The sequence below is a fragment of the Acinonyx jubatus genome, chromosome C1 (assembly GCF_027475565.1).
Source record: "Acinonyx jubatus isolate Ajub_Pintada_27869175 chromosome C1, VMU_Ajub_asm_v1.0, whole genome shotgun sequence".
Classification (NCBI taxonomy): domain Eukaryota; kingdom Metazoa; phylum Chordata; class Mammalia; order Carnivora; family Felidae; genus Acinonyx; species Acinonyx jubatus.
Genome location: NC_069381.1, coordinates 133,484,314 through 133,505,054, shown reverse-complemented (window position 1 = coordinate 133,505,054; position 20,741 = coordinate 133,484,314).

Sequence of the window (20,741 nt, the reverse complement as noted above, 5' to 3'; positions counted from 1 at the left end):
ATTTTTCACCAAAACCATGCTTGTTAATTTCTGTAGCATTGTGGTTAGATTTTAAATCACGAAGTGCGAGCCATCTACTTGTCTTATTCAAAATTACTTTTACTATCATAGGCCCCTTGCTTTTCCATGTGCATCTTAGAATCACTTGTTGATCTCCACATAAAATCCTGCTAGGGCTTTTCTTGTGGTTACATTGAGTCACTAGATCAAGCTGAGGAGAAATGACATCTAAATATTAAGTCTTCCATTTATGAACATGGTAGAGCTCTCCATTTATTTGAGTCTTCTTTGATGTTTCTAAACTGTGCTGCAGTGTGCAAATAATGCAAAAGTCTTTTTAGTTTTTCCATAAATATTTCATGCTTGTCAGTGTTATTCTAAGTGTTACTGCCTTATTTCAATCTCGATTTTTAACTTTTCCTTGCTAGCGTATAGAAATGAAGCAGATTTTTATATCCTGAGACCTTGCTAAACTCACATACTAGTTCTTGTAGTCTTTTTGCAGATTATTTGGGACTTCCTAGGTAGATAATATGTCTTCAAATAGAAATAGTTTTATTTCTTCTTCCTTAATCTATTATGCCTTTTATTTCTTATTGCATCATTGCACTGGCTAGGAACTCCAGTATCATTTTGTGTAGGAGTGGTGAGAAAGGACATCCTTAACTTGTTCCAGAAGGTAGGGGTAAATAATTCAACCTTTCACCATTAAGTATTATATTAACTGTAGATTCTTTTAGAGGCCCTATAAGAGACTGGGGATGCTTTCTTGTATTCCTAAATTTCTGAGAGTTTTATTATTAGTGAATGTTGAATTTAGTCAAATACTTTTTCTGTATCTATTGAGGTGACCATAGAGTTTCTGTTTTTCAATCTTTTGATATAATAAATTACATTGATTTTCAAATGTTGAAATAAACTTGCTTCCCACCAAGTTACAATGTATTATCTTTTTTATATATGGATGAATTTAATTTCCAAGTTGTGAAAAACTTCAGTGCCTTTGTTTATAAAGGATATATTCTATAGTTTTGGTTTCTTCTTAAGACTTTTCCAACTACTAGTATCAGGATAATGCTGTCCTCATAGAATGAGTTGGGAAGTTTTCCTCCTCTTCATTTTCTGAAAAATTGGGGATGGAGTTAGTATTATTTCCTCCTAAAATGTGTACTAGATTTCACCAATGAAACCATCAATAAATGGAACTTGTGTTTTTGGACCATTGTATGCATTGTATGTGTATGGGGGGGGGGTGGTATTTGTTTAAGTAGGCTCCATACCCAACATGGGGCTTGAACTCACAACCCTGAGATCAAGAGTCACATGCTCTACCAACTGAGTCAACCAGGTGCCTCTTTTTGGACAGTTTTTAACAGCAAACTTAATTCAATAAGTACAGACTTATCAGGGTTATCTATTTGTTTCTGAGTCAACTTTGACAGCTTAGGTTTTTGAAAGCAATTGTCCATTTCATTTACCAAATTTATTGGTATAAAGTTGTTCATTACATTCCCTTACTGTCCTCCAAAAATCTGAATTTTCTGTAGTGACGTCCTTTCATTCCTAATATTGGTAAATTGTGCTTTCTCTATTTCTTGATCAGTTTGTCTAGAGGTTTATAACATTATTTGACCTTTTTAGAAAATCAGCTTTTAGGATTTTGGCTTTCTCTTTTGTTTACCTGTTCATATCTTCATAATTTTTTTTCCTATTTTTTAATTTGTGCCTGATTTGCTCTTCTCTTACTCCTTTCTGTAGGTGAAGCTTCCATTATGGTTTTTAAATTGTTCTTGTTTTCTAATCTAACCATTTAATGCTATAAATTTCCCTCTAATCACTGCTATGGATCTGTCCCATAAATCTTGATATATTCTGTTTTCATTTTAATTCAATTTAAAGTATTTTCTAATATCCTTCATGACTTCATGGACATCTGTCTTCCACTATGAAGTGATTATTTGGGGGTGTTGAGCCAATCTAGTCAGGAATTGAGCTGAGTTGGGTTTTGTTGTTGCTAGCTAACTGTGACTTCATTAATCCTCAATTTTCACATCCCTCTAGCAGTTAACTGATGTCACTTTGGGTTGTGAGTGACAGCTAGAGTGCTAAGTGGTTCTTCTCTGTCCCTGCTCTCTCATCAGCTTTCAGCATAGTGCATGGGCCTATACCACACCAGGGTCTACCTCCATGCCCTGACCCTCCTTTGCTATTCAGCACTGGGTTCACAGGAAGCTAGGAAGTTCTCTCTTGTCCTGGTCCAGCTTCAGTCTTAGGCAGGGTCTCTATATATGGGCCTTCTCAGCATTCCTGGCCCTCTGACTCATGGCAGCAAAATTCTACCTTGTATTTGCAGTAGTCCTTGGAGTTTCCTCCTCTCCCCCAGAAGTAGCACATCTCTATTTGTTTTAAATATAGGATTTTGAGCCCAAGATGGATTTCTGCTGCTCCCCTAAGGGGAGGAGTTTTTGCTTCTATATTTTTTCCCACAAAAATGGATTTTTGCTTGGTTCCTAAGATATTATTTCCTATTCCTCCTCCAGAAACAGACAGGTTTTGTTTCCACTTCTTCCCCAGAAGAAATACCTGAACCTAGAAGAGAGGATCTGCTGCCCCTTCCTGGCCAGGTTTTTCCTTTATGAGAGAAAAGGTACAAAGAAGCAGATTTGTGCCTGCTCACCCCCCACAGCAGTTAATCACCACCTTCACACCTTTGAGTGTGAAGAGTCAATTGAGGAAGACCCATTGAGGAAGACTCTCTCTAGACTTAATACCTTCCTCCAAATTTGCTCATGAGAAACTAGCAGAGGTTAATGCAGAAATGCTTCTGAATGAATATAAACTCCCTTTGTGTCTGGAGCCCCCATTTATTCCCAGATAAGACCTTTCTAATGTGATAGATTTTCTGATGTGTCAGTTTGGTGAGGATATAGTCCTCGGTTACTTAACCAAACCCTAACTTAATTGTTGACATAAAGGATGTTTGCAGATATAAGTAAAATCCATAACCAGTTAACTTAAATAAGGGAAAGTATTTTCGATAATCTAGGTGAACTGATTAGAAAGCTTTAAAAAACAAGGCAAAGGCTTCCCTGAAAAAGAAAAAAATTTCTGCAACCAAGTAGCAGAAAAAGGAATTAAAAAGATCCCATTTACAGTTGCACCAAGAAGAATAAATACCTAAGAATACACTTAACCAAGGAGGTAAAAGACCTACTCTGAAAACTGCAAAACACTGATTAAAGAAATTGACGATGACAAAAACAAATGGAAAGATATAACATGCTCATGGATTGTAAGCATTAACATTGTTAAAATGCTCATACCACCCAAAGCCATCTACATATTCAACGTGAACACTAGCAAAATTCCAATAGCACCTTTCACAGAACTAGAATAATTCTAAAGTTTGTATGAAACCACAAAAGACCTCGAATAGCCAAAACAGTCTTGACAAAAAAGAATAAAGCTAGAGGTATCACAATCCCAGATTTCAAGATACAGTACAAATCTATAGTAACCAAAACAGTGTGTACCCAGAATTAAATCTATAGTTAAGCACTCAATTAATTTATGACAAAGGAGGCAAGAATACACAATAGGGAAAAGACAGTCTTTTCAATAAATGACTGGGAAAACTGGAGCTATACGCAAACGAATGAAACTGGACCACTTTCGTAAACTATACACAAAAACAAACTCAAAATGTATTTAAAACCTAAATGTGAGACCTGCAACCATAAAATTCCTAAAAGAAAACACAGGCAACAATCTCTTGGACATCAGCCTTAGCAAATATTGATGGATATGTCTCCTCAGGCAAGGGAAACAAAAGCAAAGTATTTGGGGACTACACCAAAATAAAAAGTTTTGCATAGAAAAGGAAACCATTACCAAATCAAAAAGACAATCTACTAAATGGGAGAAGATATTTGTAAAGGTTATATATGATAAAGGGTTAATATCCAAAATATACAAAGAACTTATACATACAACTCAATACCAAAAACACAAATAATCAAATAAAAACTGGGCAAAGGACATCTATAGATGTTTCTCCAAAGAAGATACACAGATGAACAAATACCTGAAAAGATGCTCAACATTGCTAATCACCAGGGAAATGGAAATCAAAACCACAATGAGCTGTCATCTCACATCAGTCATAATACCTAGTACCAAAAAGACAAAAATAACAATTATTGGCAAAGGATGTGGAGAAAAAGGAACCCTCATGCCCTATAAAATGTAAAATGTAAATTGGCATCACCACTGTGAAAAAGTTATGGAGGCTCCTCAAAAAATTAAAAAATAGAACTACCGTATGATAGAGTAATTCCACTATTGGGTATTCACCCAAAGAAAACAAAAGCACTAATTCAAAAAGATATAGGCAGCCCTGTGTTCATGGCAGCATTATCAATAATAGCCAAGATATGGAAGTAATTCAAGTGTCTATTGATAAATGAAAGGATAAAGATGCATTGTGTGTAACACACACACACACACACACACACTGGAATATTACTCAGCCATAAAAAAAGAATGAGATCTTGCTACTTGTGATGATGTGGGTGGACCAAGAGGGTATTTTGCTAAGTGAAGTAAGTCAGATAGAGAAAGATAAATACTATATAATTGTACTTATGTGTGGAATCTAAAAAAAAAAATACAGTCAGTCTTAAATACAAAGAACAAACGTGATTGTCAGATGGGAGGTGAAAAGGAAGGGATGAATGAAACAGATAAAGGACATTAAGAGGTACAAACTTCCAGGTATTAAGTAGTAGAGATGAAAAGTATGGTATAGGGAGTATAGTCAATAATACCGTAATAATGTTGTATGGTGACAAGTGGTGAATACACTTATTAGAGTATTGAATAGTGTATAGAATTTTTGAATCAATATGTTGTACACCTGAAACTAACATAATATTGTCTGTCAATTATACTTCAATAGTAATTTTAAAAAGAACACACAAAAAACAAGAAGGTGAAAATTCTATTGTTGTCAATGGCAGGAATTCTTTCTTTTCGTAGTCATTATATATTTACACATTTTTTTCGTCATCACTTAGTTTGACAGTTTGCTTTTATATCTTGGCTATTGTGAATAACACAATAATGAGCATGGAAGTGCAGATAACTCTTTGAGATAGTGATTTTATTTATATATACCCAGAAACTGGATTGCTGGATCATATGATAGTTCTATTTTTCGTTTTCTGAGAAATCTCCACACTATTTTCTATAGTGGTTGTACCAAATTCCATTCCCACCAACAGTGAACTAGGGCTCTCTTTTCTTCACGTCCCACAATATTTGCTACCTATTGTCTGTTTGATAATAGCTATCCTACTAGGTGTGAGGTAATATCCCATTGTGATTTTCATTAGCATTTTTTTCATGCTTAGTGCTCTTGAGCAGCTTTTCATATACCTTTTGGTCATTTGTGTCTTTGAAAAAATATCTATTCAGGTCTTTTGCCCTGCCATTTATGAAAATGTGGATGAACCTGGAGGACATCATGCTAAATGAACTAAGATAAGTGAACACACGAAGATAAATACTATATGACTTTACTTCTATGTGCAAGCTAAAAAGGTCAAGCTCACAGAAGCAGAGAGTAGAATAGTGATTGACAGGGTTTGGAGGTGAGGGAAATGAGAAGATGTTGGTCAAAGAATATAAACGTTCATTTATAATATGAGTAACTTCTAGTGACCTAACATACAGAGTGTTGAATACAGTTAATAATACTGTACTGTATACTTGAAATTTGCTGAGACAGTAAATCTTAAGTATTCTCAGCACAAGAAAAGAAAGAGAGAGAGAGAGAGAGAGAGAAAGAGAGAGAAAGAGAAGGAAAGAAAAGAAAGAAAGAAAGAGAGAGAGAGAAAGAGAAGGAAAGAAAAGAAAGAAAGAAAGAGAGAGAGAAAGAGAGAGAAAGAGAAGAGAGAAAGAGAAAGAGAAGGAAAGAAAGAAAGAAAGAAAGAAAGAAAGAAAGAAAGAAAGAAAGAACGAACGAACCTAAGGTGATGGATATGTTAATTAGCTTGATCACAGTCTTTACTTCACAATATAGGTGTATCAAATCATCATGCTGTACACATTAAATCTATACGATTTTTATTTGTCAATTATACATTTATATTGAACATAGCAGGAGGTTGGGGGAGAATAAAATATGCCTGTGGACAGCAATTTGGGTCTGTTGCCTGTTTCATACTGACCACAATCTTCCCTTGCTGGAGGCCTGCACTATGGATTTTGAACTTTCTTAGCCAGCTACCCCAATCACCTGATTTCATTCCTTGTGACAGACTGATAGCTGGATGGATGGATGGATGGATGGATGGATGGATGGATGGATGGGTAGGTAGATAAATAGATACATACATACATACATACATGCATACATACATAATCTCCTACTTGTTCTGCTTCTTTGGTTGAGCCTTGATGGATACAGTTCCTGACTTCAATACCCTTACATTCAAGTGGGAGGAGACAGATAATAAACACATAAAAACATTAAGAGTTGATAAATAATATGAAGAGAAGGTAAAGACACAGACAAAAGACTGTCATCTTAAACAGAATGTCAAGGAAAACATCTGATGATATGATCTTTAGGCAGAAACTTGAGTGAAATCACAAAACAATGCCCTATATGTGTTTGAGAGAAAAGCATTTCTAATCTAAGGAATAGCAAGTACAAAGCTCATGAGGTGATGGAACACATAGTGTGTTTAGGCAGGAGAAGGATGGAAGGGCCGAGGTTCAGGCAATGACAGATAAAATGGACGAGTTAAGGTCAAACAGGCTCATGGGGCAGACGCTGTAGGGCTGGAAGGTCATGAAAGGCTTTTTGGGTCTTGTGAGTGAGATGTAAAACTCTGCCAGGTTGTTGAGGTAGTGAGTAGGCACAGGTTAGAGGGACTAGGCTGCTGGGGAGAAAGCAGACCATATGATGGAAGAGTCGAAGCAGGGTGAGTAACTCCGAAGCAATTACAATATTCCAGGAGGGGTGATGGCAGTGTGGCCCAGAGTGATACAAAGGGAGAGGCCAAGCACTGGTTGGATCCTCTGTATATTCTGAAGGAGAAATGAGAGATTTACTCAAGGATTTGAATGAGGATTGTGAGAAAAAGCAGAGAGACAAAAATGATGCTAACCCTTCAGGCCTGAGCCTCACTCCCTTGAAAGGCTTTCCCTCATTCCTCATGTCGGATTCGGGGGTACCCCAGGGCCCTGCTCTTTAGACCGCACAGAGACTATCGCACCACCCCATGTTTGCCTGTGACCCTTCTGTGATTCACTCAAGATTGCAGGTTTCTCCAGACTATGGACTGTTGACATCTTGTTCATAACTTTATTCCTAGTACCCAGTGACATTCAAAAACATGTGTTGAATGAATGGCTCTTTTTTTAATGTTTGCAGTTCATGATTAGGAAATTTTATCTAATAATTATATTAATTTCAACTGATTTGTTATATTTGATATTATGTTAAGTATGATCTATTTTGTTGAACTTTATTTTCATAAATTGCTAACCATTTATAATTTATTTTCACTGTTTTTTTTTCACCCTTTCTTCTATCTCTACTACAGTTTACTTCTTTTTTCCACAAATTTGGATAAAATATTTTCATGTTATGGAGAACTCATCTGTGATATCTATAGACATTTTCCTTATCTGTTTATATTTCAGTTTTCATATTTTTGATATGTAGAAGTATCTTTTTTATTTTCATTTTTAGGAGGTCAAATTTATTATTTCTCTTTTCCTTTTATACCTATAGAGAAAAACTGTATAATTTATTATATTCTTCAAGTTTTTATCGTTTGATTTTTTTTTAATCTCTTTTTTCTCTGGGGATTTATTTTGTATGTGGCACAAAAGAATTTACTTAAACTTTTCTTTCTCTAAATATGCACAAAGTTGAAAAGGACAGTGAGTTTTAACCTGAGAAACCTCCTTTCCAATTTCTCAAGGTCAAGAGTGGCCTATTTTGTGTTATTTTTCAAGTGGTAACTAATGTCCTTATTGTTTCCAAAACAATACCAGCTGTCCCCATAGACGATACTAAAATATGAAATAATGGCATTCTTTATTTTAGGAGATGTATCAATACAGATCAGATGTTTCTTTAAATTGGTTTACTGAGCTAACACTACTGCAAAATTTAGAGTTTAAGGACCAACGCAGCTTCAGCTTTTCCAAATAATCTTCCCAGCTCCCAAGGCACTCCAAACTGATAGAGCTAAAAACAAGAACTTTATTTTGGTACAACCATTCTTTGAACCTGGGCAATTTCTAGGCATTCTTATGTGCTCAACAAAGACTATCTTGATAGAATTGTGCTTATTCTACTCGTGACCTAAATAAGGCTTAATTCAATTCTTTAATAGCATAACACTAGTCTACTGACACATTCTTAATTTAGCAGAGCCACAAATAATGGCTTTCTTAGCTTTTTTTCTTAGCAAACTAAGAACAAACCTTCTTAGCTTTTTTCTGCCTGTCAAAATTAAGCACAAAAGGGCAACATAAGAGTGGGAAACAAAAAGGATATAAACACAGAGAATTTTTCAAACTTTAAAAACTAATAATAAATTTGAGGGCAAAAGTTGACTACTCTGCCAAATGTAGGCCTTCACATAGTTCAAGGCCCTGAATCCCTAGGGTTACAGAAATCCCAAATACAACATATTTTCTATTATTAGATTTTTCTAATTTTAATCCTGTTAAATTTTTGCCTTAATAAAAATATGGAGCTTCATAAAGCCAGTTTATAAGATCAGAAAGTTTTCCTGTGCCAAACTATTTCAAATTCCAACTCCAGGTTTTAGTTAAAAAAAATCAAATCCATAATCAACTTATCCTAATTTTTATCAAAATGAAAACATTTACTGAGGAAGGGAAGTGACTGAGAAATATGCTGGAATTTCACCTTTGTCACTTCCATTTAAATCAAATAAGAGAGCGTCCATGTGGCTTTCCAAGGTACAAATAAAACATGTTAAGAATTTTAGCTGACTGCTTAATGACTGGATTTCTTCTTATATATTATTAACTTTTGAACCATAAATCTACCTTACATCCTAGAATCTCGGCATCAGGGCACTCAGCTAAAGTTTAAATGTTCCCGCGTAGAAAATATCCTCTGGTAAAAGATCTGAGGAATGTTTAATGACCATCAAGTGACCAAGTAAATCATCTGAGAATTCCACCTTGTACATTTCATAATGATGTGCCTTCGCATTTGGTTCAATATCCAAATAGCCAGAGCAAACAAAGGGCTTAAAAATGAGTGTGTATATTTCATCTCAGAGATGTCATAACATGAATATTTAAGTTAAATGATCTTTCATAAAAGCAGCTTCTTCAAAATAGTTGAATAAAAACAAAATTTGACCATGTGTTAGAAATAATTAGTTCAAAAAGCCCCTTGTTTAAAGCAAAAGCAGACAAGGACAGACTACAGACTCTACATGTTGTCACCACAGCGCATCAGGTGTTTTTACTTGAATACATTTCTTTGTCATGCAGGGGTTAGAAAAGAACACTTCTTTTCTTGCCAAATTTGAGCATTTGGCTTTACAATCATGATCACATTCAGGTCATCAATGGGGACTATGACCGTGAAAGTAACATTGTGCCATGGTGCATTTTAGATGGTTTATTTAAATCCTTCTTCTGGTGGGCTAACAATATCTTTTGAATCTAAAAATCAAGTCATTTCAACAATAAGTTTAAAAATGTACACAAGTGTCCAGAATTCTGATCACCTAACATCTGACTGTAATGATCATTTTAAAACACTTTTAACTGCCAAAGTCCTGGTTCCCCTATCACTCCAAGCTGAAACACGATAAATTTGAGGGACTCTAATAATTTTCAATCATTGTGTACTGCACATGCTCAGAGCCGATCACTTCCAAATTCAAGCGCATATAAAAATTTGAAGAGCTTCAATTATTTTAAATCACCATGTGCCGCACAGAGAGAGATCTGAAATTGTTGTAGTGTTTCGCATTTTTTTAAGTGCTTCAGTTTGGAAGGGAGTCAAGCGGCATTCCAGCATTGAGGCACAAGACACATTGGCCTATTTTGACACCCTAACACTCATCACAACTAGAAAATATATACCCCAAAGCCAAGGAACTAGTTTTTTTCTCCATTACACATTTTGAAAAGCGAGGGTCTTTTAAAACCCAAATAAACACTCCGTTCAATTAGGAAACAGCAAAGTGAGAAATGTCCTGATTATCAGATCAGGCCAGGGCAGAAAGATCCAAATGGGTTTGCAAAGAATAGTTTTTCCCTAAATTTAAGGCAATACAATGGCTGAAAGAGACTCACAGCTAAAGAAATGCAAGAAGTTTCCGAAAACACAGCAAGCAAATTCATACACTCCTACAGCTGAATTTTAATTATCGTGGCATTTTTCCCCGCACCAAGATTTTCCTTGCCCCAATTTACCCAGCAGAGCTCACTTTCTGGTTCCCCCCTGGATGGATCATTGTACAGCATTATGTTTTATCAACACTCTTGCACCACTTTTTCTATATTCTCTTTGTTTGATTGTGGGAGAAGTGAGCACTTTGACATTTTGCACAGCTCAGAGTTCACTTTCAACATCCAAATCCTTAAAGAACCCCAAAATTATGTCAGCACAATCAGGCTATTTAAAGATGGCCTTTCTTCAGCATTCCCCATCTTTTCATCCCAGTAAAAAGTTATGGTCTCCTTTGTTGCCTTTGGGTTTTCACGTATTTTTGGCCTGGCAGGGCCCAGAGAGCAGGATGCTCTTCATAATTCTGCGTCAGGGAGAACATAATGTCCTGTAGTTCGTGGGGGGGTGGGGGGCGGAGAGGGAAGGGTAAGGAAAAAAATGAAAGAAAAAGAGCCTGAAGGCACTGGAATAATTAAGCAAATGCAGGGACAGCTGTGGCAGGTCCCGGGCAGAACTGGCTCCACTGAGCTGAATTAATGACATCAGCAGCCCAGTATCTCCATTAACATTTGATCATTAATTATTACCCTCTGACAGTAAGAGCCTAAACCTTCTTAGCAGTGGCCTGTTATTAATCCGCCTTACCTGCCCGGAGCACGGGCTGCTCGCCTACCTCGGTGCGGTTGGTGGGCTGGTTTTCGTTTCTTGTTTTCTTAAACCTCAACTATTGCTTCATTTACTTGGGTAAACGGTGATGACCATCAAATTATAAATCTGCTTGGATTGCTGGATTGTGGTTTTTTTTTCCATCTAAGATGGGGAGAGAACCTACCTGGACCTGTTGCATTCATTTTCTTTGTCCAGTTTACAAGGGTCAGGGGACACGGTCTACCTGAAGAACAGCGCAGGACAGCAAAGAAGTAAATCGTTCACCACTGTCCCCTTACCTACTGGGACAAGAGCTTTTCCGGTTTTCTCAGAATCCCATTCTTGGGGCTCTGATCATCAGAAATAACTGTCTTCTCAGTTCTACAATTCTATGCCTAAAACACTTAAACCAAAAACACAGAGAAGCTCAATTTCATGTCTGTATCATCAAATGATTATCTCAGCAAATTCTGATGATAATCCTTCAAACAAGTCACATTCTGCTTTCCAATGACAATTACTTGAATTTTATCTTTTACAAATTAAAGAGTAATGGCATATCTATATCTAAATGCTTCTGGCGAACCTTTCAAACTTGTCAGAGCTTTGGTAATTTAATATGTGCATGCATGCACACACAGAGACCCAATCTACACACGTGTATACACACACACACACACACACACACACACACACACACACACCACAGATAATCTATAAAATTGCAGGAGAAAGATTAGGGAGACAAAAAAAATCAAATGACTTATTAATGTTTAACCATGCCCCAATTTCTCTCCAACAAAGGTTTGTCCTTACCACGTGACAGTATGTCTCCATCACTGGTGAGAAAAAAAAATTGGGAAATGCAAACAGAAGCTCATGTGTTAAGTACTCTCCTCCTGGCAGCAGACCTTGTACTATTAGCGTGATAATTAACCTTTACCAAAGAAGACTTCATAGAAGTCTAATACATTAATTTGCTGATTGTTCTTTTCCTGCTAGAGACATAATCCAGAGTTCACTACCTAGTCATAAACATAGACACAATATAACTTAATAGAGTGCCTGCTACAGCTAATGACCCTGAATAGACTGAGAAAATCCCAGTGCCTTTAGGACTGTAGAGCATACTTGCCAGCCCACAGAAGGAATCTATGTATATCTCTCCTCTTCAGCAAGGAAACAACAGTAGAATCAGATCTGACCAGCAGTCTCCATTGGACCCTTTTTTTTGTAGGTCACTGGCATTGGCTCCCAGGTGGCAGGCAGTATAGTTTTTTTCTGAGAGGAATGTGAGAAAGAAATCTCATGCTCACCAGCCAAACCCTCAAAAGAGCCTTCCTCTCATTTAGGGACAGACCTCTGTTCTCCTATTCACAGTAGCTCACTGATTAGTCTTTCATGAGGCTCCTCCTGGGTCCTTTGGTCAACTCATGTGATTCACTGGGCCTCTTTATTGGAAACTATTACTCAGAAATCACCTTGGACACAGAGCATGTGGAATGAAGTCTTTGATTAATACAAGTTCTTGGTTATCCAGTACAATAAAATTATAAAATGAAAGAAAAAGTAGTTTAGTTCTCTCGTCAGTAAAAGTACTAGAAAAAATAAACACCATGGTTCCTTGTAAGCCAAAAGTTGAGATTTTCATTGAGACATGTTGTTTGCATAACTAAAGACAGAGTGGTACCGGAAGAACATAAAAAGAAAGACAAAGTAACCAGGACTAAATCTACTTAGTAAATTAAAAAAAAAAAAACCTGAATGTCTTAGATATACAAGGCAATTTTGTGATGGAGGAAAAAACAATCAACATTTCCTATCTATGTACCATTTTCTTCAAGCCTCATGGGAGTTATTATCATAAGTTATCAATCTTTCTCATGGATTCATCAAGTTAGCTTTCTTCCCTAAGACTCTCTCTTACTCTACATACATTGTAGCAATTCCTAGGATATAGCTCAATTTCTCTTCATTTCAGTAACATGTTAAGTGCTTCTACAATCATCCCAACAAACGGGCCAAACACTCCCACCATAGATTTTTCTGGTCTCATAGACTCATATATGCTCAACTTTTTACAACTTTCTTATAAATTCACTCAAGTCTTCTCTTTTAACATTACCTTAAATAGATTTGAACCTGATTATGTATGTGTGTGTGTGTGTGTGTGTGTGTATATATATATGACTATAATAAATATATATATACATATTTTATATATATTTGTGTTTCCCTCTTTCTTCCATAACAAAAACATTGGTAGTTTGGATTCTTAAAAGTTCTATCACATTTCCTCTAGCTGGTTATAGGTGGTACCTGTTCCCACTGCAATTTCTCTATAGTGTCCCTGACTCTTAAGTCACAGCGAGTCAGTCACCCAAGTTCACGTCAGGATCTCGAGCCACAGATACTGGCTTGCAACAATTCTCCCACCGCATATAATCAATCCACATTAGAACACACTTAAGAAAAAAGGAAATGGACGAACGCAAAGCATTAAGGCACCATCTTTATGATATTTATAACAAAAGGAGCCACATTTTCCATGGGTGATCCTTAAAGAAACAGTCACTATGTTAAACATTCTCCTATTATAGTTCCTTATTAAATATTTTCCTGAGTTTTCTTCATCTTATACCACATTCACAATGACTCTTTAAAGAATTAAAATCTTGCATTTTGATTACCTCTTTTTTTTACATTTAGCAAAAGATTACAGAGCAGATATTGTTTGACATTGAATTTCTGTTAACATGTCCTCCACTGGAGCATAGTTGTACACATTGTTTCAGAGCTAACATAATGGGGAATATTGTCAAAGAGGGCTGTGTTTCAAGCCAGATGGTTTATCTGCCGAAACAATTCTCCCAGTAGAGAAATAGTGGCCGCACAGTTGCAGTAGTGTTCATAAGCCTAGTGCAGTAGATTCATTTGGCACCCACATTTTGGAGGCAAACAAAAGTGCGGCTTGTGTGAATCTCAGACTCAGACGTTCATAAGTGAAAAGGAGTTTTCTGCAATTGCACATTGTGCCTTATTGTAAAGGCAGTAGTGTGTTTCTATCAAAAACAATATGCAAATATGATTTTTGAACTTATATTAATAGCTTCACCCACACGATGAAGGGGGACAATACTATAATAAATTGCTTCAGAGATTATCACAGTCTGGCCCAAAAAGGGCCAAGTTGCCATACTTGCGTTGAAAGCAAATGTGTTACCAAAATTCAGATCCACTCTGTCGATTACAATTTGAAAAAGACTAGATATGTGTCATATCCTGGGCTTGTGGCAAAAGATCAACTGTTACCATTCAATGAGCCTACAAGAAGTCACAAAGTGTTCTACCAATGTGGCCACGCATGGCTCTTCAATGTACCTTCTCAGAAAGAGCTTGACTTAAAATCTCATGATTTTCAAAGGCCCTTCAAAAGAAACCTTGGTGGATCACGGCCTTGGGCTCTCGACCCAACAATGATCTTCAGAGGTATTACCACATGCGCTGGGAACCTCGCCCTCCTTTGTCACAGGATGGGCACTTCCCAGTAGACTAACACTGCCCACATTTTAAAAATAAAACAGAAGCGTTAGAGGACTCCAAGAGGGGGTTACCATGCTCTAAAACGTCTCAAGCATGCAGAGGGATGGGAAAATCCCTGAGATTCCAGAGCTGAAAAAAAAAAATAGCACATGGGAGTTTCTAAATAAAGACATTCTTGGGTATGTTGGGGAAGTTGGTAGCAGCCTTGCAACTCTCTCCCTCAGAGACTATTTTTGCTTGAGTGAGCGAGTGAGTGAGTGCAAGGACGCCTGTGCATGCCTGTGCCCTTTCATGCTCAGAGAATTCAGTGAAAAGTGATGGCGTTTTATTTTCGTGGAGAATAAGATGCCTTTTAAAATACATATTATTTCCCCTGGAATCATTGTTATCCTTGATATATTTCATATCTTAATAACTTTACATAAACAAACTATGTTATCCACTTCTGCACTTAGGATGAAAGAAGGCTTTTTTTTTTTTTTTTTTTTTACAAAATAACGAAAATAAGGTTAGAACTGTGATCTCCACAAAATAAGTTACACTTTCTTCACACACAAACACACACACACACAAATTTGTGGCCCATAGTAAGTCTCAAGCAGGAAGAGAAAAAAGAAGGGTAAATACTAGAAGCTGAATTGCCCTGAAATTAACAGGTTAGCTGCAAAACCCAAGATGCTGTAAATATTCACATTTTATCTTTCAGGGCCCTCGAGTATGGTAAATTCAGATGAATAAATTTCACTCCGAATTAATGTCTATATTAAATCCAAATAATTGTTAGACATGTATGCAAGATGAAGACTGTCACATGTCTGTCTCCAAAACATACCATTAAATGAATACCGGTGCACAAATCAAAATTAAAAATATAAACACCTGCCAGTTACCTACATCATTTTAGAGGCTATCCCAAGAGGCTCTCTTCCTTAATACTGTATATGCTGCGTCTTGATCTTTTTGAGTGAGGATTTGCTGGCATGACATTTAATGCAGGCATCTTATACTGGCAGAATTGTGGGATTTTTTTTAAGTGACTGCTTTGGGGGTTTCTCATTTTTCTTCTTTTCTTCTTTCCCTTTTTCATTTTATGAATGTTGTCATTCACTAGCAGAGAGCTTGTAAGACACCATGGCCTAAGGAACGCAGATCCCATCACATTTATAACAGAACTTTTATAAACATTTAGTAAAGGATCTAATATTTTATATTTTAAAACAAAGAAAAATCCTATCAGGCTAGGTATGTAATGCTCTAAGTGTTTATGTGTAATTAATGCCAAAACTCTTTAAATACTCCCATGTCCCGAATACCAGGAAAACAGCCAATTGGTTCAGCACATCATTGGAGGGGGTGCCTTGTGTGCTCTTGACATTAGGCACTGTTTTGAATGACTTCACCAAGCAGAAACCAAAATGTATATTTTTTCTAACTTTTTGGTAAATAGTGTTATCAAAATTACATATATGAAATCCAGAAGGGAGGGGAAACAAATCTTTGATGGACAAGTTGAAGCAAATTCAAATATTTGTAGCATCAACAGCAAACTGGATATTTCCAGAAAGTGAACAAATTGAATTATTCATGAGGCCAAAGTAAGTCAATACATCTTTATCTTAACCAGATCCTTTCTAATAGTTTGCATGGTACAAAATACGCAGTATAATTAACATTTACAAATGTAATATGTAAATGGAGAAGAAAGACTAATAATTTGGTAAATCAGTTTATCTGTAGTATAATAGTCCTGATACACTATCATATTTTCAAATTGATATACTCAGATCCAAAAGAAACTGTGCACGGATATGGGAAGCTTTGAAGAACACGCAGCACATCAGGAACCAGATGCAAGAAAGGGGGTTCATCCCCACCATTTCCAATAGAGAAGCTATAATGGCTCCATATTGCCTTTTCCCCCTTTCCATTTTATCTTTTAAAAATCCTCATTTTCAAAGAACATCTATCCCCGCCCACATGAGGACAGTGGTGGTTGTATGATCACATTGGTATCTTTTTTTTTTCCCCTCTCAATATTTATCACAAATTTAAAAAGTGAACTCCCAAGCCAGATAAGGCGGGGGGGGGGGGAGGGGGGAGGGGGGAGGGGAAGAAATCTACCCAATTCTTTAATAATGGAGTGATTTTTGAAATGTACTAAGTGTTGTGCTCTGCATGGGCCCCGCAGATTCCCTCCCCCATCACCACCACCAATAAAAGGGTAAGTCATCACATTTTCCGTCCTACATCAAATCTATGATATCCTTCCTACATCATAATTCTAGAACCAAACTGGTTTCCAAAAGGGATGTCTCCAGGCTGTGCCAGTTTGCCAAGATCTTTCTGGTCAGGATCCTGAGACTGTGATTTAGCCCTGCGCTCTCCAAGCATGCAAAAATACAGCCATTAGAGACCTGAGCCATGCTTCTCCATGTGGCCTGAAGTTTCCAGGTGGCTTGTGTGTGTTATGATTGTGCCTGGCCTCAACATAAAAGCAAATTGACAACCCCTACCTCCCCCGAGCCAGTGCCAGTTTTTAAATAAAATGTCTAGTGGTGATTTATTGCCAGTGCGAACTGCCAGACTGGCAGCCCCATTTACCTACTAAGCAGACAAATCAGTAAAAGCTATGTCATCCTTGCCCAGTTTCCCCAAGTATGTTCTAGAAGGCGTTCCAAATTTCACGTTTATTCTGTTACAAGATTTCTTATTTGTGTGCATTAGAAAACAAAACAGCCAGTTGACCTTCCTGACTTCAAAAAGTTGTTATTCATCCCTTGAGAACTTCCTGAGATCATCCAAGCTCATTTTCCATAGATCACAGACTCTTCCATTCAGATAAGAATGGTTGACCATTAATCACCTGGCTTGAATATCAAACAGGGCTGCAGAACTGAAAGAATTTCTTTCCTGCATCTAATATCATCTCCGGGGCATGTTTCCTACCACTTCCCCAGGGACCAAACACCTGCCTTGGCGATTTTCAAGAGACTTCTCTGCCTTATTCCTCTCCAGTTCATAAATAACAGCACCACCTATTCATCAAGGTATAATTTTTAAATGTAATTTCAGATCTTTTTTTTTTTTTTTTTTTTTGGCTCTCTCCACCCCTATCATTCCCTATCAAGCTGCTTCTTTCTTGCCAGGATAAAGTGCATGAGATTTTTGCATGGCTCTGGTCAAAAGCATTTCTTTTTATTCAGGAGTAGAGTTCAAAGATTGCTACATGTAATGTATTTAAAAAGAAAAGGAAAAAAAATCCAGAGCTATCAATCCCTATTTCTTTAAGATCACAGACACGCTGCTCTGATGAATGAAACCTCTTCCAGTCTTACTTAAGCTGCTCAGAGTGACTAGTTATCAAGTCAATGAGAAGAAATCTTTTATTTCTTATCTTGATGCCTCTGTGTCATTGTACACAAAATGCAGAGCCGTCTATATTTCATCAACCATTTCTTCATGTATTATTTAATAAACTGTTTAGAGCATGTCTAATTACAAACATTTATTATAGAACTCAACCCTAGAAATGTGTGAGAATATGCTAAATTGTTCCCTACCTAAAGTTTTAATGAGAGTATAATACCTCCGGCCCATATGCTTCAAGAACGTTATCCTTAATTATGTAACATGGGTATTTTACTGATATCTGTTAACTGCTCAAGCAGCTGTGGTTTTCTGCTTTTTTGCACAGCTCGGGAGGAGCAGTGAGTTCAGTTTCCCCTTTTTGGGGGGTTGCAAAATCCATACCCCAAACAGGTGTGTGCAATCACGAACCGCAGTGATGAACCCAAACTGCTGCCTTTCTAAAAATTCCACCAGCCGGTGACACACGCTGGTCAAGGTTGCACAACCTTGTTTTCCACCGGTTATTTTGATGATTCATTCCCCCATGGGGAGGTGAATTTTCAGCCATTGTTACTTTGCTCCTGTTTCTGATAACCAGAGGAATCACTTCCTCATTTTGATGATTTCTCTCTCCCTCTCTTGCTCTGGCTCTCGCTGACCCCTTGTTTCCTTTTTTCAGTTGGATTCTGATCCTTTGCTAGGTGCAGCCTGAACCGGCTGCTCTCTCCTTCATGGACAAGGGCCAGGAGAGGGGAAGTTAAAAGAAACACTTCCACAGGAAGCAGGACACTTCAAGTTGTTACTTCATTGGAGAAAAGATACCTGGATGATCTGTAACTATAAAGCAATAATTCACTAAAAATATAAGAACTCAAAGCAATAAGTGAGTATTGCCTACTTCCAACTAGTGCCCTTGGAAAATTACATCAATTCCACCGATTGCTTTAGAAATGTTGGTGGAACTGCCACCAAAACTGAACCAGGTATGTTGCCTCGTATTGCTTTGAATGTCAAATGTGCCAAATTGTCCTCTTTAAAAGGGTAGGTTTGATTCTTGCAAACATTGAAAGTTTATCCAGAGCCAAGTCTGATGATAAATCGATCGTCTTTGCTTTAAATAAGTTTGATTACTAAATAATAAAATGAGCTCTTTGTGAGAAATAAAAAATGAATCTAAAGAAATTTTCAAAATGTCAGAAAACATCTTGAACGGCAGGAAACGCTGCAGGGTTAAATGTGGTCTATCCAACCTGACTTCCCTGGATAAGTCAGCATTCCTTTGTAAATTTCATACGCTTGCTAAAATGATACCGTATTATTTTGCCCTCACGTCTTGACTTTTCTAGAAAATAGAGCAACTTAATTTCTTTTCTAAGAAACAACAGAAATATAATAAGAAACTTTATGCCTAATGAAGGACATCTACGTAGATACACGAGCACATCTACCCATTTCACATTCCTCTAAAGGTACGGGTTTTCTTTTACTAGGAAGTGCTATATCCTAATGGTAAGAGCACACGTCATGGAATGTGATAATTCGCATACATTAAACTCAAATATACTACTTACTATCACCTTGAGCAAGTAACTGGATTTTCATGAACATCAGTTTTCTCATTTGTTAAATGTGGAAAATAAACGTATGCTTTGCATGAATATTGTGAGGATTAAGTGCATGAAAAATCTCAAGCAGAGTGCCCGGCACATAATAGATGCCCCAAACATGGTGATTTTTGTGATAATGACATTATTAGGCACCATTGTTCTCCACTGGAGCATGTACTCCTGAAGAGCAAGTACTATGTCTCAGTCATGTCTTTTATATCCAGCATAGTGTCCAACATGCAGTAGGGCTTAAAAATTGTTTAAACTAGGCTAAATACATTGTTTTGTTTTTTGTTTTGTTTTAAATGTTTGTTTATTTATATATTTATTTGAGAGAGAGAGAGAGTAGGGGAGGAACAGACACACACACACACACACACACAGAGAGAGAGAGAGAGAGAGAGAGAGAGAGAATCCCAGGCAGGCTCCACACTGTCAGCACAGAGCCCGATGCAGGGCTCAAACCCACAAACTGTGAGATCATGACCTGAGCTGAAGTCAAAAGTCAGACGCTTAACCAGCTGGGCCACCAAGGCACCCCGAATACATTCTTGGACTACACCTGAGATTAAAAATTGGAAATAAAAAGTAGAAGATCTTAAATCAATTTTTTGGAAAAACAGTCCAGAGACACCATGATCTGGTTCAGTTTATAATATATCCCAAGTTCATTGGTTATCAGAATAAAGAATATTTGTAGACATTTTTAAGTATCTGATTTCTTGGGGGTGCCGGGATGGCTCAGATAGTCAAGTGTCAGAATCCTCATTTTGGCTCAGGTCATGATCTCACGGTGCATGAGATGGAGCCCCATGTTGGGCTCTGCGCTAACAGTGCAAACAAAGCCTGCTTGGGATTCTCTCCCCCTCTCTCTCTGCCCCTCCCCTGCTTCTGCACAAGTGCATCCCCACGCACGCTCTCTCTCACTCTCTCAAAATAAATAAATAAAACTTCTAAAAATAAGGTAAAAGATCGTATTTCTTGATGTAACCCTTTCCTGCCCTATTTAGCATTTTAGAAAACTTTATTTATTACTGCAAAATGATTTCATTAGAAGTAACCACAAACAGGCTCTAATCAGGTGACGCTAGCCAAACTAGTTAGATTGAGTGGAGAGTACAGCAGAAGTCATC